Source organism: Oryctolagus cuniculus, chromosome 4 (genome assembly GCF_051225735.1).
Source record: "Oryctolagus cuniculus isolate XC-2025 breed Fujian yellow rabbit chromosome 4, ASM5122573v1, whole genome shotgun sequence".
Taxonomy (NCBI): domain Eukaryota; kingdom Metazoa; phylum Chordata; class Mammalia; order Lagomorpha; family Leporidae; genus Oryctolagus; species Oryctolagus cuniculus.
The window spans coordinates 116,534,066-116,546,691 of record NC_142870.1 but is presented as its reverse complement, the minus strand read 5'-3'; positions in this window follow the sequence as shown (position 1 = coordinate 116,546,691).

Sequence of the window (12,626 nt, the reverse complement as noted above, 5' to 3'; positions counted from 1 at the left end):
AGAAGAAAAAAAATGAATAAAGAAGAGGGAAAAGGAAGGAAAGAAAGTATATTTATGTTCTTATAAATGCATTTATTTTTAAAAGATTTTATTTATTTATTTAAAAGCCAGAGTTAGAGAGAGAATGAGAGGCAGAGAAAGAGAGAGAGAGAGAGAGAGAGAGAAAGGTCTTCCATCCACTGGTTCACTCCCCTAGATGGCTGCAATAGCCAGGGCTAGGTTACTTGGAACCCAAGACTCAGAGCCGCATGAATACTGACTTTAAGACGTGAATTACTGACAGCTCCATGAAACAACAAGTAGTCAGGTTCCACAAGAATGCAACAACCATCTACGCAATGGATGGCCACTTTTTTATTGAGACTGAAAATAGACATTCTACCCTGTGAGCTAAAATCCTGTACTATCTCCTTGTTTTATTCTTCATAGTCATGTGGTCAGGAAAATGATGACTAAATGATTAGACTCTTAAAGGATCCCCTATGTGAGGCAGAAGAAACTGATGGACCAGGGAGTTCTCTGAAGCTTCTTTGGAAAGATATTCATCCCTGTTACCAGGACAGAGCCTTATGGCATGATCACCTTCCAAGTGACTCACGTTTTACTGATGTCTTCTTTGAGTTTAGTTCCTGAGTATGTATTTTGAACAGATGTTTGCATTCAAATCATTCAAATGGCCACCAGTTTTTAATCAAAAGGCATGCAAACCACCTGAGATATCAGCTTTAAAATGTTGTAATGACTCTTATCAGAAAAGAAAGGAAAAAACATGACAAGTCTTGGCATGGATGTGAAGAAACAAACCTCATATTCATATAACTTTATTTAGCCCCAAACAAAAATTAGCTCTAAATTTATGGTCCATATCATCTCTCTTAAATTAAATACACTTCTTAAAATAATTAACTAAAATTAACCAAAATTGTAACATTATTTTTTGGGATAGATACTTATAAATATATTTGCCTGAACTTTGCTCTCTTCTGCAATTAATGCCAAAATTAAAGGTAAATAATTCAATGACTCAATTTATTTATTTTTTTTTATGGTGTGTGTTTCCATTTATTTATGTTTTATTTAATTTCCTTAATTGATATTTTTATACAGTTACTAGTGCAAAAATCTTGTACATCCTTGGTTAAATTTATTCCATAAGATTTTATGCTTTTTGATGTCACTGTAAATGAAATTGCTTTCTTAATGTGGTTGCCCATTTCTTGTGTACAGAAATACAACAATTTTTGTCTTTAAGGTTGTATACTACAGTTTTGCTGAATTCATTTATTCTGTCTTACAGGTTTTTCAGTGAGTTACTTAGGATTTTTTATATAATCCTATATTCCTATATTTCTTGTATCTTTTCCCAATTTCCTCCATTACTGTGATAATTTCTGATTAGTGATTTTTTCCAGGGCACTATTTTAATTTACTTTTCATTTATTTTTATGTATTTTTTCTTGATTACAATTAAGACCATACTTTATACCATTCACATTTGTATTGGCATCAACTCAGTTTCAATAGTATACACAAACTACTTCTTAACAGTGTTAGGAAAAGAGTTGCAGATTGGTGCCTCCTCACACAAGGGGCACCAAAATGTTAGGAAAAGAGGCGCAGAGTAGAGAGGAGGCAGCATAGGAATCTACAGCCAGACCAAATTTATTCAGAAAAAATAAATTCATAGAGGTGAGTGACCAACTGTCTGTGTGCCCATGATGAAACACATGGCAGAAGGCCCTGACCCCCAGGGGCCGGGCCTTTTCTATTTTAGGAGGGCTGGGGCTGGGGGTGGGGTAGGGGGCAGCAGGCAGAAGGAAATTCCTGGAACTGGTCTTTCAGGTTGCTGTAAGGGGTGGGGTATGAAGGCAATAGGTTGTGAGACCCAATTGAGTTTCAAGGGCAAGGAATACATTCCAGTGTTTATCTCTTTTGGGTAATGAGGGACAATGGCTGAGGCTTATGTCATTGTTCCATCAAACAGCATCTCTTATCTTTTATGTTGCAACTGTCTAAATTATATAACTGTGCATTGTGTTGTCATTAATATAGACCTGAATTTATTGTCTTATTAATTTGTATTTTAAACCACATATAGGGAAAAAGAGGACTTTCAAATCAGAATGCAATAATATAAGCCTTGATGCTTATCTGTGTATCTGCCCTCATTGAAGTTCTTTTTTCTTTTTTTTTCTTTTTTTTATCATTTTTTTTAAACTTTTATTTAATGAATATAAATTTCCAAAGTACGACTTATGGATTAAAATGGCTTCCCCCCCATACCGTCCCTCCCACCCACTACCCTCCTCTTTCCCACTCCCTCTCCCCTTCCATTCACATCAAGATTCATTTTCGATTATCTTAATATACAGAAGATCAGCTTAGTATACATTAAGTATGGATTTCAACAGTTTGCTCCCACACAGAAACATAAAGTGAAAAATAATAGATGATTTTTTTTAATGATGATGAATTTATCTATTTAAAAACATTGTGCTATGCAATTTACAGGATATAATTTTACAAATATGCATACAGTTGCTTTTTAAAATATCTATTCTTCTAGAAAGAAGTTTTTAATGATATATGAGCTATTTTTATAAAGGAAGATACTACATAAAGTAATTAAAATTTGGATATAGCTAATATTCAGTCACCACATCTGGTAGATTGTTACGGTAATAATGGATTGCATCCATCTGTGTTAACAGCATTACATAGCCCCACCTCACACTGACACTGACTTAGTCATGTGACTCACTTTGGCTACTGAGACAGCATCATTTGTGCTTTTGAATTTGTCTTTTGTGGTTACTGCAGAACTCTAATTGAGAAAGAAATCATTGTCTAGTGAAACATAGGATTACTGGAGGACAGGAAATCAGTTATAAGGTCCCAAAGACTTGGGGTTCCTAAACCAATATACTAACTGGCAGCATCTTTGTGAGCCATCCCAGCTGTTACCAGTGGAAAAACTTCTCAGTTGAATTCAGTCCAAAATCTGATACAAAATTTTACAAGCAATTTAAATGTTCTTATTTTAATCCAGTAAACTTTGGACTGATTTTCTATGCTGTGATAGGTAATAGATATACCATGCCTTGTTTTCATTTATCTATGAGAATGCATTATCAGTGAATCCTGGCACAATGAAAAGTAAGTACAACTACACCAGTTTTTACTACTACATGATCAAAGCACAGATTCTCTGGAAGTGACAGTTATTTGACTTTCCCGAGATCTCAATTTCCTCTGCTGGTATCACCAGTAGGAGTTTTAAAACCAGAAATATTCTTGATGTTATGTATTTCTAACTGCTAGTAACGAAATAGAGATACACAAATTTATTTCAAGCTAGCTGCTACAGTGGCATAAATACTTTAATAATTTATATTGGACTGAATATTCTATTAGTGAAACTTATTAATAGTACTAAGGAGCCCTAAATTTTCCTACATTCCAATAAATGCCTTTGCCAAGAGTAGATGGAATCATTTTAGAAACATTAAATGTTTTCATTTGAGTAATGTTGGATATTTTAGAAGTATGTATATTTTATTATTTTAAATGATTAGAAAGGTGAATCATTTAAAATTAATGTTCCTTACCTTTTTCTAAGAGAACTGAATCAATGGGGATATTGTAAACAGGTTAAAATATTTGTAGGGATAAACTTTATCTTCTTTGATTTGCTCCCTTTCTTTAAAAATTTCAAGGTACTTTAGAATAAGACATTCACTTATTATAATATTTGAGCTAGCATCATGTGCATAAACTATGATAAGCAGTAGCAGTGGCATTAGAGAATTTGGATATCAAGGATATTGAGTTTAGACACCAGAAGTACATGAATAGTTAATAGTCAAAGAAAGTTCACAGCACATGTAAGCATAAATAAATTTAGTTTAATAAAAGAAAACATTCATAACCTAAAGGTGACTTATATGTGTAGATAAATAATTCTCTCAAGGTTCCAGTCAAAATTAATGAAAAGTGACAGAACACACATTACCGTGAAACTTCTGAACAGCAATGGAAAATAAATAAGAATTCAGAAAGTGTGGCAGAAAGGATAGTTTCCTACAAAAATATAAAATTTATGTTGGGCTCAGACTTCTCTGGGACAATACTGTGTGGAAGTTTGCTTATTCTACATTCAAGTCCTGTGAGTAATATATAAGTATATGTATATATGTGTGTGTGTGTACATATATATATATATATATATATATGTCGTAAAGGGACATAAATACAGACATTGTGTCAGAAGAAAGAATGAATAAAACATGAATCCTACTTGAGACATCTTATTGTGATGACAGAAAGACAGACATGGAAGGCACTAAATAGCAAGCTCTATGAAAAAGGGTGGTAAGGAAGTACAGAGAATAGAAGGTTAATTCGAAATGGAAAGTTTTGAAATGATTCATAGAAAAATAACATTTCATCTTGCCTTAACTTACCTTTTTTGGTAATGAGGAAGTCAATAAGCATTCCTATTAAGGAACATAGCTTGGATTAAAGAATTTATCTGCAAATTATAAAGCTCAGAAGAACTGATGGTAATCCTTTTGTACTAAAAGAAATAGAAAAAGTTCCCTAAGCAGTGAGTAAGGAAGTCTTCATTGTGTTTCAAGTACACAATCATGCTGATTATAATAGACTTCAGGGAAATTTCAGAGTTTAGGTTGTAGGCAAGATGCTTTCCTTACTCCAGTGTGGCTCTCCTTAATACTAGCTTCTTTCCACATCCTTATAGAGACATAAATAAGATTCACTAAGAGAGAAGTAAAAATCAAACTACACAATTCATTTTCTGCAATAAGGCAACATAGATATTTTGAGAAATGATTTGATATGATTAACTTATTACTTGAGATAGCTAAATTTATAAATAATGTGGAAAATATTTCAGATATATTATTTAAAATGTTATAGATTAATCCCAGGAAACATTTGAAAATGCATCAAATATTAAACAAAATATAAGCACTTTTAAACATGTTAATTTTTAATGCAATTTAATTTCTACAACATTCTTTGGGAATTTGTTTTTCTTTTTGTATAAAAAAACAAGCAAAAGACCTTGTTTCAAAAATATAATATTATTTATAGAAGAGCAAACATTAAGTTGGTTTAAGTCCACTGGAAGAACATAAAGCTGATGTCTCCTAATGCTCCTATATATTTCTCATATCTCAGCTTGTATTTTTTACAGAAAATACAAAAGGTAAGTTATTGCTGGGTGAACAAAATAAAAAAAAGCACAAAAAAGCACAGTAAAACATTTGCTGAAGAATTTTTTTCTTTTCAGTTTTTTTTTTAATTTAATAAATGTGAATTTACAAAGTGCAACTTTTGCATTGTTGTGGCTTTCCCTCCCAACCTCCCTTCCTCTCACGGCCCTCCCGTCTCCCACTCCCTCTCCCATTCCACCCTTCATCGAGTTTCATTTTCATTATCTTTATATACAGAAGATCAACTTAGTATATACTAAGCAAAGGTTTCAACAGACCACGCCCACATAACCGCACAAGATATAGAGTATTGTTCGACTAGTAGTGTTGTCTTTAACTCTCACAGTAAAACACATTAAGGACAGAGATCCTACATGGGAAGCAGGTGCCCAGTCACTCCCGTTGTTGATTTAACAATTGACACTCTTATTAATGACGTCAGTAATCACCCGAGTCCCTTGCCATGAGCTGTCGAGGCTATGGAAGCCCCTTGAGTTCACCAACTCTGAACTTGCTTTGTCAAGGCCATATCACAGTGGAGGTTCCTTCTTCCCTTCAGAGAAAGGTCCCTCCTTCTTTGATGGCCGGTTCTTTCTGCTGGGGTCTTGTTCACTGAGACCTTTCATTCAGGTTGTTTTTGCCAGAGTGTCTTGGCTTTCCATGCCTGTGAGACTCTCATGGGCCTTTTAGCAAGATCCGAATGCCCCAAGGGTTGAATCTGAGGCCGGAGTGCTGTTCAGGGCATCTGCCATTCTATGAGTCTGATGTGTGTCCCGCTTCCCCCACAGGATCATTCTCTCCTTTTAATTCTATCTTTCATTATTTGCAGACACTGGTCTTATTTGTGAAATCTCTTCAGCGCTTACCCTACTTTTTGATCAATTATGTATTTAAACTTATCACTTGAACAAATGAGATGGCTCTACCATTGGAGGTAAGTCCGAGTGAGTATGTGCCGACCTGTGTATCTCCTCCCTCTCTTATTCCCACTCTTATATTTAACAGAGATCACTTTTCTGTTAATTTTAAATGCCTAAGAATAATTGTATATTAATTACAGAGTTCAACCAGTGGTATTAAGTAGAACAAACAGAACAACAACAACAAAAAACATACTAAAAGGAATAAAATAGTAAGTTGTTCCTCAGCAGTCAAGACAAGGGCTAATCATGTCATTGTTTCTCATAGTGTCCATTTCACTTCAACAGGTTTCCTTTTAGGTGCTTGGTTAATTGTCATCGATCAGGGAGAACATATGATATTTGTCCCTTTCAGACTGGCTTATTTCACTCAGCATGATGTTCTCCAGATTCTTCCATTTTGTTGTAAATGAATGGATTTCATTGTTTTTTACTGCTGTGTAGTATTCCATAGAATGCGTATCCCATAATTTCTTTATCCAATCATATGTTAATGGGCATTTAGGTTGATTCCATGTCTTAGCTATTGTGAATTGAGCTGCAATAAACATTAGGGTGCAAACAGCTCTTTTTTTCCCATTTACTTCCATTTGGGTACATTCCAAGGAGTGGGATGGCTGGGTCACGTGGTAGGGATATATTCAGGCTTTTGAGGACTCTCCAAACTGTCTTCCACAGAGGCTTTACCAGTTTGCATTCCCACCAACAGTGAGTTAGTGTCCCTTTTTCCCCACATCCTCACCAGCATCTGTTGTTAGTTGATTTCTGTATGTAAGCCAATCTAATCGGAGTGAGGTGAAACCTCATTGTGGTTTTGATCTGCATTTCCCTGATTGCTAGTGATCTTGAACATTTTTTCATGTGTCTGTTGGCCATTTGGATTTCCTCTTTTGAAAAATGTCTGTTAGGGTCCTTGGCCTATCTTTTTATTGGGTTGTTTGTTTTGTTGCTGTGGGGTTTGTTGATCATTTTATAGATTCTAGTTGTTAATCCTTTATCAGTTGTGTAGTTTGTGAATAAAGTCTCCCATTCTGTTGGTTGCCTCTTCACTTTCCTGTTTCTTTTGCTGTAAAGAAACTTTTCAATTTGAGGCAATCCCATTTGTTCATTTTATCTTTGATTATCCATGCCTCTGGGGTCTTCTCCAGAAATTCTTCGCCTGTTCCAATGTCTTGAAGGGTTTCCCCTATGCGCTCAATTAGTTTCATGGTGTCGTGGCATATCTCTAGTTCTTTGATCCATGTTGAGTGGATTTTTGTATAAGGTGTAAAGTAGGGGTCTTTCATCAAAATGCGACATGTGGATGTCCAGTTTTCCCAGCACCATTTGTTGAAGAGGCTGTCCTTGTTCCAGGGGTTGGTTTTAGGTCCTTTGTCAAATATGAGTTGGTTATAGATGTTTGGATTGATCTCCGGTGTTCCTATTCTGTTCCATTCGTCTATCCATCTGTTTTTTTGTACCAGTACCAGGCTGTTTTGATTATAACTGCCCTGTAGTATGTCTTGAAGTCTGGAATTGTGATGTTTCCGGCTTTGTTTTTATTATAAAGGATTGCTTTAGCTATTCTTGGTCTCCTGTTTCTCCATATGAATTTCAGCATCATTTTTTGTAGGTCTTTGAAGAATGACTTTGGTATTTTGATTGGTATTGCATTGAACTTGTAAATCGCTTTTGGGAGAATGGACATTTTGATGATATTGATTCTTCCAATCCATGAGCATGGCAGGTTTTTCCCTTTTTTTGTGTCATCTTCTAATTCTTTCTTTAGTGTTTTGTAATTTTCATCATAGAGGTCTTTGACATCCTTGGTTAAATTTATTCCAAGGTACTTTATTGTTTTTGTGGCTATTGTGAATGGGATTGATCTTAGAAGTTCTTCTTTGGCCACAGCATTGTCTATGTATACAAAGGCTGTTGATTTCCGAGCATTGACTTTGTATCCTGCTACTTTACCAAACTCTTTTATGAGTTCCAATAGTCTCTTATAGGAATCCATTGGATCCCCTATATATAGGATCATGTCATCTGCAAATAGGAATAGTTTAACTTCCTCCTTTCCCGTTTGTATCCCTTTAATTTCTTTTTCTTGCCTAATGGCTCTGGCTAACACTTCTAAGACTATATTGAATAGCAATGGTGAGAGTAGGCATCCCTGTCTGATGCCAGTTTTCAATGGAAATGCCTCCAACTTTTCCCCATTCAATATGATACTGGCCATTGGTTTATCATAGACTACCTTAATTGTGTTGAGGAACGTTCCTTCTAACCCCAATTTGCTCAGAGTTTTCAGCATGAAAGAGTGTTGTATTTTGTCAAATGCTTTCTCTGCATCTATTGAGATAATCATATGATTTTTGTTTCTCAATTTGTTAAAGTGATGTATCACATTGATTAATTTTTGAATATTGAACCATCCCTGCATACCAGGGATAAATCCCACTTGGTTCGGGTGAATGATCTTTCTGATGTGCAGTTGGATTCGGTTTCCCAGAATTTTGTTGAGTATTTTTGCATCTATGTTCATCAGGGAGATAGGTCTGCAGTTTTCTTTCTCTGTTGTGTCTTTTCTGGGCTTAGGAATTAAGGTGGTATTGGTTTCATAGAAAGAATTTGTGAGGAATTCCTCTCTATCAATTGTTTTAAATAATTTGAGAAGGACTGGAGTTGGTTGTTCTTAAAATGTCTGGTAGAATTCAGCGGTGAAGCCATCCAGTCATGGGCTCTTCTTTTTCGGTAGTGTTTATTACTGATTCAATTTCTTTCATGGTTGTGGGTCTGTTTAGGTTTTCTATATCTTCACGGCTCAGTTTAGGAAGGTTGTGTGTGTCCAGGATTCTATCCATTTTTTTCCAGGTTCCCCAATTTGTTAGCATGCATCTCTTTGTTAGTGGTTTCTGATGAATCTTTTTATTTCTGTTGTGTCTGTTGTTAAATTTTCATTACTATCTTTGATTTTATGGATTTGGGTCTTCTCTCTCCTCTTTTTGGTTAGTTGGGCCAATAGTGTGTCAATTTTGTTTATTTTTTCAAAGAACCAGCTCTTGGTTTTGTTGATCTTTTGTATCGTTTTCTTGGTTTCAATTCTGTTTATTTCTTCTCTAATCTTTAGTATTTCCTTCCTCCTGCTGGATTTGGGCTTGATTTGCTGCTGTTTTTCTAAATCCTTGAGGTGAATGGAGAGGTCATTTGTTTGGTTCCTTTCCAGTTTCTTGATATAGGCACTGATTGCTATAAACTTTCCTCTTAGCACTGCTTTTGCTGTATCCCACAGGTTTTGATAGGTTGTGTTATCATTTTCATTTGTTTCTAGAAATCTTTTGATTTTTTTTAAACTTTTATTTAATGCATATAAATTTCCAAAGTACGACTTATGGATTACAATGGCTTCCCCCCCATACCGTCCCTCCCACCCACAACCCTCCCCTTTCCCACTCCCTCTCCCCTTCCATTCACATCAAGATTCATTTTCGATTATCTTAATATACAGAAGATCAGCTTAGTATACATTAAGTATGGATTTCAACAGTTTGCTCCCACACAGAAACATAAAGTGAAAAATAATAGATGATTTTTTTTAAATGATGATGAAATCAGAGCAGACCTATTGTCATGTTTAATCCCAGTGAGAGTCAAGTTGGGAATTGATAATTTCTTTCTTTTTTTTTTTTTTTTTTTTCTTACAGAGGATCAGTTTAGTATGCATTAAGTAAGGATTTCAACAGTTTGCACCCCCATAGAAACACAAAGTGAAATATATTGTTTGAGTACTCGTTATAGCATTAAATCTCAATGTACAGCACATTAAGGATAGAGATCCTACATGAGGAGTAAGTGCACAGTGACTCCTGTTGTTGACTTTACCAATTGACACTCCTGTCTATGGCATCAGTAATCTCCCTATGCTCCAGTCATGAGTTTCCAAGGCTATGGAAGCCCCTTGAGTTCTCCGACTCTTATCTTGTTTAGACAAGGTCATAGTCAAAGTGGAGGTTCTCTCCTCCCTTCAGAGAAAGGTACCTCCTTCTTTGAAGACCTGTTCTTTCCACTGGGATCTCACTTGCAGAGATCTTTTGCCAGAGTGTCTTGGCTTTCCATGCCTGAAATACTCTCATGAGCTTTTCAGCCAGATCGGAATGCCTTTAGGGCTGATTCTGAGGCCAGAGTGCTATTTAGGACATCTGCCATTCTATGAGTCTGCTGAGTATCTCACTTCCCATGTTGGATCACTCTCCCCTTTATTTACTCCATCAGTTAGCGTTAGCAGGTACTAGACTTGTCTATGTGCTCCCTTTGACTCCCAGTCCCTTCACCATGACCAACTGTGAACTGAAACTGATCACCTGGAACAGTGAGATGGCATTGGTACATGCCACCTCGATGGGATTGAATTGGAATCCCCTGGTATGCTTCCAACTCCACCACTTGGGGCAAGTCAGCCTGAGCATGTCCCAAATTATACATCTCTTCCCTCTCCCATTCCCACCACCATGTTCAACAGGGATCACATTTCAGTTAATTTTCAACACTTAAGAATAACTGTGCATCAATTACAGATCTAAACCAGTCATATTAAGTAGAACAGATAAAAAAACTACTAAGAGGGATAATGTATTAAGTTGTTCATTAACAGTCAGGGCTATGCTGATCAAGCCACCATTTCCCATAGTGTCCACCTCACTCCAACAGGTTTCCCTCTTGGTGTTCAGTCAGTCGTCACCGATCAGGGAGAACATATGGTATTTGTCCCTTTGGGACTGGCTTATTTCACTCAGCATGATGTGTTCCAGATTCCTCCATTTTGTTGCAAATGACTGGATTTCGTTGTTTCTTACTGCGGTATAGTATTCTAAAGAGTACATATCCCATAATTTCTTTATCCAGTCTATCGGTGATGGGCATTTAGGTTGGTTCCAGGTCTTAGCTATTGTGAATTGAGCTGCAATAAACATTAGGGTGCAGACCTCTTTTTTGTTTGCCAATTTAAATTCCTTTGGGTAAATTCCAAGGAGTGGGATGGCTGGGTCGAACGGTAGGGTTATCTTCAGGTTTCTGAGGAATCTCCAGACTGACTTCCATAGTTGATGACTCACTGTTCATTCAGAATCATGTTGTCCATTCTCCATATATTTGCATATGGTATAGAGATTCTTGGGTCGTTGATTTTGAGTTTCAGTGCACTATGGTCTGAGAAGATGCATGGTATAGTTTCAATTTTTTTGAATTGTTGAGGCTCCCTGTATGGCCTAGCACATGATCAATCCTAGAGTACATTCCATGTTCTGGGGAGAAATATGTGAACTCTGTGGCTGTGGGGTGGAAGGTTCTGAAGATATCTACTAGGTGTATTTGGTCTATAGCATCATTTAGCTCTGTTGTTTCCTTGTTAAGTTTCTGTATGGTTGATCTGTCCATTGGTGAGAGTGGGGTGTTGAAGTGGCCTGTTACTATTCTATTTGAATCTATATCTCCCTTTAAGTCCTTTAATAATTCTTTCAAGTAGCCTGGCCCCCTGTAATTAGGTGTGTATACATTTATAATAGTTATGTCTCCATGTTGGATAGATCCTTTAATTATTATATAGTGCCCTTCTCTGTCTCTTTTAATAGTTTTTATGTTAAAGTCTGTTTTGATTTCTGTTAGCTTGGAGTATCTTTTCCCATCCTTTCACTTTCAGTCTGCGTGCATCTTTGCTGATAAGGTGTGTTTCCTGAAGGCAGCATATAGATGGACTCTCTTTTTTGATCCAATCAGCTAGTCTGTGCATCTTCGTAGTAGAGTTAAGGCCATTCACATTCAATGTGACTACTGTTAGGTACTGTCTTTTCTCAGTCATGTTTCCTGAAATGAGCTGTTGATGTATTTTGAAATTTGTTTGCAGCTTATTCTACTTTTGCTTTTTTTGTAGTGAAGTTCTTGTTTTTGTATTTCTGTGTGAAGCACATCTTTGAGCCAGTGTTGTAGGGTTGGACACGAGGATACAAATTCTTTCAGTTTCTGTTTGTCATGGAAGGTCTTTATTTCCCCTTCATTCATAAATGATAGCTTTGCAGGGCATAGTATTCTAGGTTGGCATTGTTTGTCTTTTAAAACTTGGAATATATCATGCCATTGTCTCCTTGTCTGTAGTGTTTGTGATGAGAAGTCTGGGGTGAGTCTGATTAACTTACCCCTGAATGTGATTTGTCGTTTCTCTCGGGCACATTTTAGGATTTGTTCTTTGTGTGTCACTGAGCTGAGTGTTGCCACAATGTGTCGCGGTGAATTTCTCTTCTGGGCTAACCTGTTGGGGCTCCAGGCTATTAGTTGAATTTGTCTGTTATTAGCCATTTGCCTTTGTTGGAAGTTTTCTGAAATTATTTCACCTTCCAATCCATTCTCTTTCCACACCCTCCGGGACTCCTATTATCCAAACATAACAATGCTTGATTGAATCTTGTATGTCTCCAACTGTATTTTTTAATTTTCTAAT